Here is a 15,147-nt window from a genome sequence, read left to right as displayed (position 1 = left end):
TCATGTACAGTGCACCATGAACACAAATTATTATTCCTTAATTTAGTCAACCTGCGCAATCATTTAAGTGCCCTGCCTGCGATTTCAGTTGAAACACTGAGGCTGCTTAATGTTGTGTAATGCAACGCGAACGTTATAACACGTGTAGGCGACATTAAATCGCGTGTAAGATACACACACACACATCTTATTGCTCTGAAACAAAGTCGTCTCATTTCATTTGTGACTTGACCTGCCGTTTGACCCTGAACACGGCTGCCTTTCTTCTACTCTACTTGAACGTCCTTGAACATGCGGCCTGTTAGGACCTAAATACACCATTGCGTCAGACACGTTGAAAATCATCGGAATCCTCCTTTTATGACGTCCGTTTACTTAAAAAAATAAAAATAATAATAATTTTGAATTGTGGATTAACGGATAAATTCATTTTAACATATGACTCATTCGGAAAGACTACATGTGCGTGTGGCTGATATGTTCTTAACAGACCAAACACTCTCTGTTTGCACAGACGCATGTACACTACCTGCATAGCCTGAACTGGGCCATGGCGTCTGATAGCATCTCCAAAACCTTTAACCCCGCTCGGGTCGCAGATTCACGGGGACAACAGTCACTGGTCACTGATATCATTAGGATATCTCGAGATTTTTGCACTCTTTAAACTACAAAAGCACATTGGCCCCTGCAGGCTGAATTGTGGCCAGTGTCTGTCTAGCCTATACCTTTCCATACATGCAGCATGCCGTCTATACAGTAGTATTCGCCCAAAACAGCAGCCTGCCTGCGCTCATTTGCAAAATCCTTTCTTTGGTGTGTCCTCTCCCGCTCCTACATGCATATACCGTCTCTCCCTGGAGGTTTACACACACTGGGAAACAAAAGTTCCACTAGGCAACGGCCTGTCGAGGAATGCTGACCTTGGCACGGCCAGTGGAACCGGCCCGACTCACGGCCATTCTCTCATTTGTTTTTGCTTTGAATTAAGACGCATTTGACCTGCGCCAACTTCCAAGAGGCTGTGCCACGGTGCCACGGTGCCGGTGGTTGAGGCGTGCTGGAGCCGTGTAGGCCGAGCTAGGGATGGCTGATGCTGGTTGGCTGACTGCAGTCCTCACAGGGACGTCTGGACGAGTAGACAGCTACAGCAACGTTAATACATCAGGTAGCCTACAACACGCACGCAACATAGTTGTCCATCAGTGGTTGAATGTAACATATGTAAAGTACATTTACTTAAGTACTGCACTTACAGTAAGTACAAATTTGAGGTACTTGTGCTTTTCTTTTCATGCAACTTTCTACTTCTACTCCACTACATTTCAGAGAGAAATATTGTAGTTTTTACTCCACTACATTCATCTGACAGCTTTAGTTACTGTGTAGGCTACTTCTTCATTTGATTTTTTGCACACAAAACACATGTAGTTTATAAAATACGATGTTTTATTATAAACTACCCAACAATATACAGGCCTACGAGTCCAGCTGAAATGATTAGACGATTAACAGAACTGTTCGATCGTTTCCAGTTTCTAAAATGTAATGTCATAATTGAGTAGCCTACCTAAAAGTACATTTTCCTGATCATACTTGCATACATTTAGCCTATACTTACATAACATTTTTAATGCAGTACTTTTACTTGTAACAGAGTTTTTTGTTTTTTTTTACAGTGTGGTTTAAGTAGTTTTACTTAAGTAAAGGACCTGAATACTTCTTCCACCACTGCACATTACAGCAACATTAATACATCAGGGGAAAAACACACAACAGCATTGTCCATACATTGTAATGCGGTCCTTGACGCCAACAGTGCTCTCTGTTCTCCTGGCAGGTTTGAAACAAAGCAGGGTTGAATATAAGCATGTGGAATAATTCACATTGGGAGTTCATATTTTAGTCATTGGTGTTACACGGTATCTCAATATGGAGTACATAGGCTAGCCTATTTAATATCTGAGTACAAGTATATTCATTTAAACAAGTGTAAACGTTTGACTCTTAAAATTTGATTTATCTCTATTTTGGTGTTAAATATGTCCCTTATCGTGGTACATTTGACTCTGTGCTGGGCCAAAAGGACACTGTATCAGTGGTCATGTGTATTCTTTGAGAGTTGCATCAGCTTCTACAGGATAGGTGTTGGGGTTATCTCAGGGCAGGCTCAAATGATGTGTCTGTGAATGAGTGTATTTTAACACTCGTTTTGGGAATTTCACACTATTTTAGTGTTATTATTTTTAACTCAGGTGTCCAGCGTATGTTCACCGAAACGGGTCTTCTAAATTTGACTCCTATAGAGTTCTATATTCACTGTAGAATTTGCTGTGCGGGAGGTTAGAGAAAATGAGCAGTTTAGACTTTTTATGTAACACCATATAAAGAATACCACGATCTCTCTGGGGGAGTATAATGACCAACAGCAAACAATAAATATACCATTAGTGCATTAATAAGGTGACCCTAAACCTGACACTGCATGCTCCTGGTATTGTAAGAATATTATAGTGATAATTAAGAGGATAAAAATCAAGTTAGAAAATAGAGATAAAAGGTCAAATAAGCAGTGGTGGAAGAAGTGTCGAGGTCTTTAAGTTAAAATATGGCCACACCATACCAAGTCAAAATCCTATTCATAATTTTACTTCAGTAAAAAATACAAAAACATTAGCAGCCACATGTCCAGTACACTAACGAGGACACTCTTGAAAAGGAGGTTTTTCCTGGTTAAATAAAGGTTTAAAAAAAAGTACTCATTATAGGCAGCAGAATGGCCCCTATAAACCTGTAAACTTCTACTGGTTACAGCTTTAGTTATACTTTCTTTTGCATCCCTATTAAATTAAAATTAAATTCCAATTGATAATGTTTTGTTGTCTCTCTTTATTTCTTAATGACTGTATGTTCTGTGTTGTTGTTCTGTATTGTCTTTGTAATCTGACTCGATGACAAAGATGATCTCTCTGAATATCATTGGATCTGTAATAATATTGCATTTCAATTATTTTTAGTGTTATGTTTTCCACTATATGGGGAGATTAATCTTTTAACAATACATTAGGTTATGGTGGTTTTGTATGTCACATCTTTATCTTCAAAGTAAGTACAAGAGTCAGATTAACGTAGCAAAAAGTACGATATTTCCCTTGAAAATGTTGTGAAGTAATGGGCGACCTCTCACTCAGTACAGCGTGCGCCCCGTTGTAGGCTGAGTCCTTGGCAGCGCCCCGGGTTTGAATCCGCCCCGCAGCCCTTTGCTCCCCCCCCTTCCTGTCTATCCACTCTCACTATCCAATAAAGTAAAAAGCCCAAAAAATATTCTTAAAAAAAACAAAAAAGTAAATGTTGTGAAGTAAAAGTATAAAGTAGCTTAAAATGAAGAACAAAAAACAAGTAAATAGAGTACCACTGAAAATTAGGGCTGCATAATTCATCGCAATTTGAGCGAAATAGCAATAGATAGATAGATAGATAGATAGATATAGATAGATAGATAGATAAATAGATAGATAGATACTTTATTCATCCCGAGGGAAATTTTAGGCATCCAGTAGCTTAGACAACCATAACACAACTAACACACATACACACACATATCTCACATACATAAAAATCACTCACAGAAATTTAAAGAGTTATAAAAATCACTCAGAAATGTAAAGAGTTAAAGGTGCTATGGTAGACTGTGCGCAATGGAATGCAATGCAATATGGACTAGTGCAATATCCAAATCGCAGGGGGAGGGGGGCAATATTTATTAAAGGCAAAATATGTGTCAAACTTCAAATAATATCCTTCAGACTAAAGAAAACATCTTTGTTCTTTGTTTGGTACAGATCCTTGCAGAAAATCACACTATAATCATTTTATTTTTAATATTTGTTAAAGAAAATGAGAATAATGATACAAAGATGATCATCCCCTCCAATATCGTGACTCATCAATCAATATTGTGCAGCCCTGTGGTCCAATGACGTTGCCAATATTACAGGAGAACTCTACTCAGATAGAAAAGATAATGACTCACTTTTTGGAGAGCACAGTACATTACAGTCTTACAGGATTTTTAGCTTCAGGGCTGACGGGTGGCTCCATCACTCTATCGCTGCACTCGCCATGAAATGCTGAGGCGCCAGAGGAAACAACGTCACAACCAAAAGACCAAGATTTCCTCTGATGAAAATGCTTTAAAAGTTAGATTTTTTTCACTTTATGAGGTTTCTTAACATTAATATGCATTCCCCCAGCCTGCCTATCCCCCAGTGGCTAGAAATGGCGATAGGTGTAAACCGAGCCCTGGGTATCCTGCTCTGGCTTTGAGAAAATGAAAGCTCAGATGGGCCGATCTGGAATCTTCTCCTTATGAGGTCATAAGGAGCAAGGTTACCTCCCCTTTCTCTGCTTTGCCCGCCCAGAGAATTTGGCCCACCCATGAGAGAGAGACATCATGGCTTTCAAACGAGGAAAGTGGCAGTTGGTCAAGGCCACACCCCCACCCTCCACCTTGCCTCCCTTCCCCCCTCTCCTCCTCAATAGCATTTAAAGCTACAGACACAGAAATGGCACATTCTAAGGAAAGCTCATTGTAGGACTGGCTCTAGTGGCTGTAATTCTGCACCAAAGCTGAATTTCGTGAAAGAGACTTCAGATACAGTATTAGGGGACCACTAAGGTCTATATAAAAGAGACTTCAGATACAGTATTAGGGGACCACTAAGGTCTATATAAAAGAGACTTCAGATACAGTATTAGGGGACCACTAAGGCCTATATAAAAGAGACTTCAGATACAGTATTAGGGGACCACTAAGGCCTATATAAAAGCATCCAAAGAGCACCATGTCATGGGACCTTTAAATGCTTGCACTGGCCATGTAAAGAGCTTAAAAAAAAAAAAAATACACAGAAAAAAAAATGGGATTGGAAACTACACGACTGCCACATTTGACCAGGAAAAAGATGAAAGAATAAACAAAGCTTACAGCAAATGTTATATAACAATTTGAGCGAATGATTGTTTTGTAATCACAGTTAAAGACTGCTCTGTTAACTAGAGTGTAATTTATTATACAGTACAAGTTATCTGGCTCTGTGGTTTCAGGATCATTGTATAGTTTATAGTTAATTATATATGTATCTGACTTTTTCTAAATCTGTTTCAGAAAGCTCTGGAGACTGTTTGGGCCTTTGATATTAAAAATGAATTACTACCCAATACCTTTACTGACACAACTTTTCAAATAGCTGTGGAATGCAGTATTTCCATATCTCACAGCGACCGATTCATCTGAGAAAGTAACTGAATCCCAAAGAGTCTTTGAAATACAGGTTGAAACAAGCGGTACTTCATGACCAAAACCCCCCTTAAGAAAGTGGGCCGGCCCTTTGTACATCAAGGTAGGAAAATGCTGTTATGCAGGATTAGACTTAAAGTTTTTTTAATTTTTTTTATTGATTGGGGTTTTTGATAATACATCTCATAGGTGTGGCAAAACAATTTCATCCCATCCACAGGGAAACCAGATTTAATTTTATTGCTGCGCAACTAAATTAAGTTTTCTCACATACACTCGATCGCTTTAGCATAAAATGTGGTTGCTAAACACACACGCACGCACGCACGCATGCACGCACACACACACACACACACACACACACAGACACACACACACACACACACACACAACACCTGCAGCCTGAGCGCTGAGATTAAAAACGCCTGATGGAGGAGGATGATTGGTGGGGCCTCAGGCCCTGCGAATCACTGATTGGCTCAGCAGAAGACCTGGCTAACTGATGCTAAGCATGTGTTTGTGTGTGTTTGTGTGTGTGTGGGTGTGTGTGTGTGTGTGTGTGCGCCTGGATCACTTAGGGTATCCCACACTCCCCTGCCTTATCAGGCAGCTCCACGGCACCGCTAGAGGAGTGCTGCTCTCAGGAGGCCAGGGCTAGCAGCTAGCACAGCGCTTATCTTCTACTGGCAAGGAGGGTTTATAGGTCTGATTAACTCACTGTTTGGGTTGTATATATGAGAAAAGAAGAGAGAGCTGGGGTGTATTATTGTGCACTGTAGACTAATGTGTGTGCGCGCTATTGAGTATGCAGTGGTGGCTGGGTGAGAGGATGCGAGTGTGAGAAAGGTGTTTGCTCAAGTGCAGTAAGCGCTCGGCGAAGCACACGGCGCAGGATGACACACACACATCCTCGTGTCCCCTCAGAGAATTGTAGCTCTTCAGAGGCTCAGAGGCACCCAGGAAACATAAGAAAAGGCTCCGTCGTGAGCAAGGGAAAAGAAAACACACACACACAGAGCCCTTTCAAAAGCAAACCGGTTGTGATGCATTACAAAGCTCCAAACTTTCAAAAAACCCAGCAACCTCCCTCCTTTGTAAAATCTATATCAAATGGCACCGTTTGTCATCGTGATGACTGGAGCGCACCCTCCTCCCTAGCAGAGTGGAGCTCAGTGGTATGATTTGTTCTGGTTTAGGTCCAGCCGCTACTACAAGAGAGTGTCATCGTCTGCGGGGGGGGGGAACGAGTGGGAGGCCCCCTCCCACCCCCTTCGCTCAACCCCCCCCCCCCCTCTTCCCCCATAGGAGAAAACAGGGCTGCTATAATCTCTTTTCCTGGCTTTCAATGAAAGGGAGAGGAAGAGCCACCAGAGCCTCGGTCCGCTTAGATCTGCTGCCCCTCACCCCTGCTGTCAATCTTCTATCTCCGTTCCCCTCTTTTTCTCTGCCTATCTGTCCCTCTCTTGTTCCTGCTCTTCATCCTCCGCTTTACTCTTGCTCATCCAGGATCTCCCTGTAGTCACACTTCATCATTCATGCATTTACTTTGCTCAGTGTGTAACATTTCTCACACCTCCAGTTATTGCTTTTTAGATCTGCAGTATGTGCAGGCACTTCTCTTTGGTGTCTCAGTCTTCAGTCATTTTTAGCCACGCTAGCGCCGTGGCTCCAGGGGATGATGACAATGTCCGTCTGTCTGTCTGTCTGTCGCTCGCTCGCTCGTCCACTACTTTGGTCCAGACTGATACGGCTCAACAACTACTGGATGGATTGCCGTGCAATCTGTGACATTGATGGTCCCCAGAGGATGAATCCTACTGACTTTGGTAATACAATCAGGGCCTCAAGTTCACGTTTTTTTTGGTCACCAGCCACTGGGGCAGGTGCATTTTAAAATTCTGTACTGCTGTCGTAAACCAGCCACTCATGAACCTTGTTGTTGTTGCCGTCGTCCTCGCCAACTGTCCACTTGGTATTAAAACATCTTCTTTTACTCTTCTTCGAAACACCCTCATCTTTTTTGTTGGTTGCTTGTTTCGCCACCAGTAATATGCCGCCACATTTTTGAGCTTGAATCCAAGGAAATGGCGGAATTGGTTGAAAACGTGAAAGAACAACAGTGGCAAAAAAAAAACAACTAATGAAAGACTAAGTTGGTCACCAGCCTCTTACCAACGTTTTCATAGATATTTGATTGCAGCACGATATTTCAAGCAAAGCCCCCAAAGTACAAAATGTTCCCATCTTGTTCCCTAAATTTCCAATCCCTGCTCCCCTTTTCCTTTACCACTTCCTCCCATGCCCGCCTCTCATTACATTCCCTGTTTCACACCTCTGGGGGAGGGGGGGTATCATTTTATGGATCCCTGCCATTCAGTCTGGTCCTCCTCCCCTCCCTCCGTCTGCCTCCATTTCCCATACTCTTCCATTCACGTTTCCCTGACTCTTCCTATCCTTCCTCCTACCTGCTTCTGCCTTCCTTTCCTCCCTCCCTCCGTCCTCTCCCAAAACCCCCCCAAATTTTTTTGGATGGGTGGGGTCTCCTCTGTGGTGCCATTTTCTGTTTGGAAGTACATACAAGGGAACATGAATATTCATCACTAATCCACTCTGCGCCCTCCACCCCCAAACCGCCACCGCCACCACCCAACTCGGCCCTGTCGTCGAAGGCAACACTTGGTAGTGGCACATGGCGAGACAGCTGTTGCAAACCAAGCCAGGCATCTGTGCAGCGGGAGCATACGAGGAAAAGAGAGAGCGAGGGAGAAAGCAAGCAAGAGACACTGTTAGAAAAATATAAAAGTAGGCTGGAGATAAAGAGACAGAGAGGGGAAAGAGAGGGACAGATATATGTGGAGATAGAGTCAGGGTGGTATGGAATGGGCAGTGCTGGTGGAGGGGGGCATATGGGTAAAGGAGAGCCAGACAGACAGAAGGAACGGGGCGGTGGCAGGGTCATCTGGGTGAAAAGGAAGGGGACGAGCCAGACGGAGGGAAATGGGCACTGATAGGAGGGTCTGTCTGGGGATGGAGAGGGAGACAGATTGAAAAAAAGATTGAGAGTAAGACAGGAGAGAGAGAGAGAGAGAGAGGGAGGGAGGAAGGCAGAAGGGGGCATCTGAACATCAGAGACAAAAACCTGTAAAGAGACAGCAGGAGATGCGAGAGGATGGAGGGATGTCACACCTGACTTTAACGCTTGTGTAAAAAAAAAATTGTGTGATTCTCCTCAAGCGGTCCCAATAAAGATACATCTAAAAAGGGTCACAAGCAGCGTCGTAGCCAGGAATTTAGAAATAGAGATCATGAGTCTAAAGTCTCAAACAGGATTCCAGAAACCTGAAACTTTTGACAAGCTACTAACAAGTATTTTTGTTTCTGCCTAAAAACAGCTACATTTTAAGATATTTTGCCTAACAAATTAGCTTTAAAAAAAAAACGAATAGTGTGTAATGCGTATGTAATCACAACAGGCAAACTCCGCCGAGATTCCCAAAAACACCAGCAAGGACATGAGCACGCTGTCATCAGTGGTAGCGACAGCCCTGGTCACAAGATGATTACAGGGGAAAAAATACATCTTAGTTAGTTTGCTTCTTTCTTGTGAAATACTGACTACTGGCATCTCTGCAGGCCAGTAAAAAATGCTTCAAACCAAACAACGTGAGGATTTATTCATAAATTGGAAAGGAGTCTTTGGTGGAATTGCTCCCACTGTGTCCTCTCTATAAGACCTACGATCACAAGCAGGTATCAGCAGCTGATGCAAGATCAGTGATGTGGAGGGAAATCAACAAAGGCGGGCTTACTGTCTGTTTGGTGGGGATCACCAGTGGCGCAATGTAACTAAGTACATTTACTCGAGTACTGTACTTAACTACAAATTTGAGGTACCTGTACTTTACTGGAGTCTTTTTCTTTTCATGCCACTTTCTACTTCTACTCCGCTACATTTCAGGAGAGAAATATTGTACTTTTTACTCCACTGCATTCATCTAACAGCTTTAGCTACTTTACAAATTAAGATTTGTGCGCACAAAACCCATGTAGTTCATAAAATACGATGTTTTATTATAAGTTAAACTACCCAACAATATGCAGGCCTACAAGTCCAGCTGAAATGATTAGACCACCAAACATTTAACTCTAAAATGTGAGGATTTTTCTGCATTGAGAATATTTACTTTTAATACTTTTAAGTACATTTTCCTGATTATACTTACATACTTTTACCTAAGTAACATTTTCAGTATGTTATACTGTGGTATTAGTACTTTTACTTAAGTAAAGGATCTGAATACTTCTTCCACCACTGGAAATCACCCACCAAAACAAATACAGAAAGTAGCTATTTTTAAGAAAAGCATTGATTGACATTCATTTTCATCAGGACCTGTAACTGTCAGGGGCACTCTACCAATTTTAGACATGACGTTGATGTGATTCATGCGATTAGTGGTTCAGCCCTACTACTTAGCCTGTAAAAACAGTTGTACAATGTCTTTGGTGGCTATGGACGGAGCTTTCTAAAGAAAAATGAACCTGATGATGTCATAGTGACGTCATCCTGGGTATCTCGGCTCGGGCTGGATTTTCTTTTAACAGGACGCCTACACTACAAACCAGAGGTGTGGGGTTTAAAAGAAGGAAGCGTTAAGGAGGCAGTGAGGGTTGCAACAAAAGACACAATCCAGTTGCAGGGCTGTAGTCAAGTCCACCTTTGTCGAGTCCAAGACAAGTCCAAGACCATTACTAGTCGAGACCGAGTCAAGACCGAGTCGAAAGAGGTTCAAGTCCAAGTCAAGACCGAGTCCAAATGAGAGACCGTCGGGATCGTAGAAAGAAAGGGTCAAATTAGGCCACATTATTTACTTAAAATATAAAACGGACATGTTCCCATTCTTGAACTTATTACTTGTCCTGAAGAATCCAGATTACAAAGTGCTCGCTGACTGTCTGTGGCCAAAATGAAACTGATAGATGCCTGTTGATTGAGGTATATGACGCAGCCAGGCCTATACCGAGGACCAATGTCAATGTCCGTTGTAGATGGATTTTGCATTAAAGTAATACCTGTTTTCTGAACAAGCACACTTCATCAATGGTGTTGTTTTGAAAGAGGTTACTTTAGAATAAAAGAATACAGTGCCGAACTCGGTCGAGACCAACTAGAATATTTGGGGAGTCCAATGGCCTAGTCCGAGACAAGTCCCGGTCCAAATACCAATGAGTCCATGCGAGTCCAAGACAACAGAAAAGCGTCTCGAGTCCGGACTCAACTAGTACAGCCCTGTCCATTTGCATCATGGTAATTGGAGGATGCAGTGTATTGGAGATTGACCCATACTAGGGACTTTGATTTTAACCATTCTTTAAAAAAAAAAGAAAAAAAAGAAAAAGAAATCTGTCTCTTATGTCTCAATAGCAATGCTAAATTGCTGGAGCACCCCTTTAAATCGGTTTATTTTATATGGCAACCTTAAAATGTGAATGATCTTAACTGTACAGACGGATAAAATGGCTTAACCTCCCACTGCATCCTTGCCTATGTCACAGAACAAATTCAGCAATTCTATCAGGAGCAAAAAAAAAAGAAAGAAAAAGAGAAATCTTATTAACAAGAAAACTAAAATTCGAGAAAAAAAATGTCCCCCCCCCCACACCAACTTTGAGTATGACGGAGCTGAGACACTGCACGTCCACAGACGGAGGGAATGCTCCTTTGCCAGCCATGGGCAGCCTGTGCCCCTCTCTCTGCCCCCTGTAGCACCCTGTAACCCCTCCCCCCCCCTGCTCACCATCTCCTGCATCCCTGCATGGGGCCCCAACACTGGCTGCCATCCCTCTGCTACTCCCCCTCTCCCTCACCCATAACTCTCTCGCTCTCCCCTCCCCACTCCCACCCAGGCAGAGGGTCCAGCTCTGCCCTACATAGCAGCGAGCGCAGCAGGCTGGCGGTGAGAGGAACCCTCGGGTTTACAAACTGTGTCAGGCCTCGAGACACCTCTGTGATCAACACCAAACGCCACAGGAGGGGAAGTGGTGAAGCAACTGCTACCAAGAGATTGGAATGATTGATGTTGTCAATATGTGAAATCTGGAATAAATTAGCTCTCTGATCTGATCCAAACTGTGGATGTTTGTGTTACAAAAAAAGCAACAACAACAACAACAACAAAAAAAAAAAAGGTCAAAAGCGCAGAAGACAGCAGCTACAGCAATTAAAGCCATGGCTGCCAGTTGAACTCAGATACATTGATTTGCAGTTGTACGGTAAATTCAACTCCTTAAGTAATATATTGCTCATTAAAATGTCTGAATCTGAAGGCAACAATGCACTACAGGTAAGGATTAATAGGAGAAAAAAAAAATCAAGTAAGGTTTTAAATAGTGCTGTCATAAGGAGAAAAAAAAAGCACATGCCCCAAAAGTGTATCATGGCCTTAATAAATTCTAAATCATTTTCTCAAGTGGCAAAAATAGGTTTTAATTAAACACCACTATCCTTTGGGATAAGCCCTACTTTGATGGAGTCAATCACCCAAATTATCTTGTGATTTGAATTAAGGAAGAAAAACTAAGTGCATTTTTGGGGAAGCATCTCCGTTCCTGGCATAGCTTAAACATTTTTGCACACAAATATATTGTAATATATATACCACCATCATCACTTCATTCAGGTTTACACACATTTCAAAAAAAGTGAATTGCATCATAATGTCAACACGGAGAATTAACTTCTAGAAGTAGACGGACACCAAACGTGGCTCATCTTTGGCCTTGGGCACCAAACACCTTGAACACACACACTTAGCAAAGTGACTGAACACATGTCATTTCAGATGCACAGTGTGGAAACATGCAGCGTACACAGCGTGTCAACATTTTGTCCCATTCTGCAGCAGAGGAGAACATTTCATCCAAACACAAGATGGGTTGTAACGGAGTTGCAAAAGAGAGCAGGAGAAAAAACAAACAGAACAGAGACAGACGGATCGATCGAAACAGGGAGCATCCATCCTACCATCCACCATGACCTGGCAGAGAAGTCATAACACAGCTGCCACCTGAGCCCGGGGTCACTCTGCCTCTCCCACGCCATTCCACACACTGCCGGCCCACGCTGCCTCTCCCACGCCAGAATCCTCTTCCCGGGACTGCTGATAAATATATAAATATATAAAACACAGTCAATGAAGGGGGAAAAACACGCATGGAGTCACCAATCAGGAGCTATCTGTTACCAGGATGCTGCTGCTGCGGTGTGAGTGATAGAGAGGGTGTGTGTATGTGTTGGTATATACCGTATGTATGCTCTGTGTGTGTGTGTGTGTGTGTGTGTGTGTGTGTGTGTGTGTGTGTGTGTTTGTGTGTGGGTGTTTGGAGGGAGAGGGGACACAGACACAGAAATGCCATGGAGCCCTCTCCAAGCAGCTGTGCCTCTCGCCTCGCCAGTCCAACTGCTCCCGCTGCCATGTGCAGACTTACCCAGCCACCAAACACCGAGGCGCGCGCTCCGGTACGAGTGTTTGCACACATGTAGCGACTTGAACGTGTGTGGTGTGGTCATATCGGCGCCGTATGCGTATTCCTAACAACTTTTTGAGTCACATTGTCGGTCAAAAGCAATAATGTCTGTGGGCCGTGCTCTGTGCTGATATACATTTTCCAGGAGGCCCCGGGCCAAGCTCAGATGTCTGAGCCAGGTTACTGAAGGGCTTCCATCGCACACTCAACACGGCAAAGTGAAAACAAAGCTAGTTATGTCTACCCGTCCTATTTTTCATTTTTCTCATTGAAAGCGCTGGGTTACATCAGTTCAATGATACTATACTCTACAGACTGCAGAAATATAATGTCTGATTAACCCTTAGGTGCGTGTCTCTCTTCCATAAGTGGGTCAAAATGTTAAATTAGAATTAGCAGTTTTTGCTAATAATACATATATGGTGTCTTCATACTTTGGAAAGAAATAATGAGTTGACTTCTGAACAAGAATTACGGAAGATTTGTAATTTTGCTTTTTCACCTTTTTTAGTTCGCAGAAACTACTGTTTCACACTTACGGTGGCCCTGTGAGTCAAAACAGAATGTTTCAGAAAACACTTTAAAAAAAAAACATGTGTTATGACCCCTCAGGGCTACCATACACCCTTCTATATATGATATATTATATATATATATATATATATATATATATATATATATATATATATATATATATATTATATAGTATATATGTTGAATGTGTGTTGAACCAATTTTGTGGGTTGTTGTAGCCCAACAGCAAGACTACAAGTCATATTTTACTGGCTACCTGTGCTAAAAATGGACTGTTTATACAAAAAAAAACGAAAGAAGAAAAAACCCTCCACCAAATAGTTTTCAGGACCGTTCACATCCCCAAACACAATGTTTCTCTTCTCCTCTCTGGTGCGCATGCAAACCAGAGGGAAATCTGTTGCTGATGAACATAATAAAAACAAACGAAAGTCATTTTCTTCTGAGGTATAAACAGTTAGTCATTTCACATGCGGACAGCATTATTGTGGATCTTATTTAGTCATGCCTATTATAGAAAATAAAAAGAAACGTCTGAGAGTAAAATTGGGTTTGCCCTTTTGTTTGAGTTCTGTGCTCAATCCAATGGAACGGCAGATTTTATCTGATGCATTGTATCTATTTGATCAGTCCGCCTGTCTTTGCCGGTCGGCTCGCCAACATATGATGCTGTCTTTATTTATCTGTCTCTCGGCTTTTATTTCTGTCTCCGTGTCCACTTTGCCTCTCAGAGCTAGAGCTGCACCATATGAGGAAACTATGCGATAAAAACGTTGTCGAATATCGCGATAACGATATTACTTGCGATAAATAAACAGATATTACAGTGTACTCAGTTCTGCCTTTCTGCTGCTTTCATTCTTCTGCTACAGCAAATTGCCTGTTGAATTTAAAAATAATGAAAGAAAACCATTCCCAATGTTAGTTTATTGAACTAATTGAATAGAAAAGGGAAACAAACAATGACAGTTACATTTTAAAGTGTCTTTTTTTTTTTTTTTTTACTGATGCCTTTCAACCAACTAAAAAAATCTCTAAGTGTCTTTTGAGATATGTCGCAGCCTTTCGCGATGAGCTTATTGCGCCAGTTGATATTGCGATATATTGTGCAGCTCTACTCCTCTCTGTCCGTCTCTTCTCCTGTCTGTCTGTCTGTCTGTCTGTCTGTCCAGTGAGCTGTCCTCGCTGCCTGTCTGTCTACCTACCATATAGCCCGTCTCTCTGTGTATCTGCTTCCAGACCTGTATGTTTATGTATGGGTTCATTAACAGCCATTGACAGCTTGTGAAGGAGAGTGCCATTAACATTGCATGTATTCCCAAGTGGTGATCCTGCGGGGAGTGCTGCGCTCCGTCTCTGTGTTTTACATGCGTGGTGGTTGACCGTAGTGAAGGGGTGGGGGTGGGGGTGGGGATGAGTGGCAATTACAGGGCCAGTTATAGTGCGATAGCCTGCTCGACGGGCCGCGCTTGGCATGGATCCGTATTTTAGGAGATTTTAAAAGCACTAGACGGTGCTCTATTGTGTGACCCCATCCCTCTGCCTCCTACCCCTCCTCCATCCATCGCTACCTTCCAGTCATGATTCAACCCTGTTTTTTTAGGCCTCAGCGGGGCCTAAAAGCACAGGGACTGGGCGCAATGCCTAGATGACCCCCGGTAATATGGAAATGGATGGAGCAACCCCCAATCACAGTCCCTCACGGACCCACTCACACACACACACACACATAAACACACACTGAGGTGCTTACTCTAGCGCACAGTCGACTTCATTTTCCATCAGAG

Source organism: Perca fluviatilis, chromosome 15 (assembly GCF_010015445.1).
Source record: "Perca fluviatilis chromosome 15, GENO_Pfluv_1.0, whole genome shotgun sequence".
NCBI lineage: Eukaryota > Metazoa > Chordata > Actinopteri > Perciformes > Percidae > Perca > Perca fluviatilis.
The sequence above is the reverse complement of the archived record's forward strand: the minus strand, read 5'-3'. Positions refer to the sequence as shown.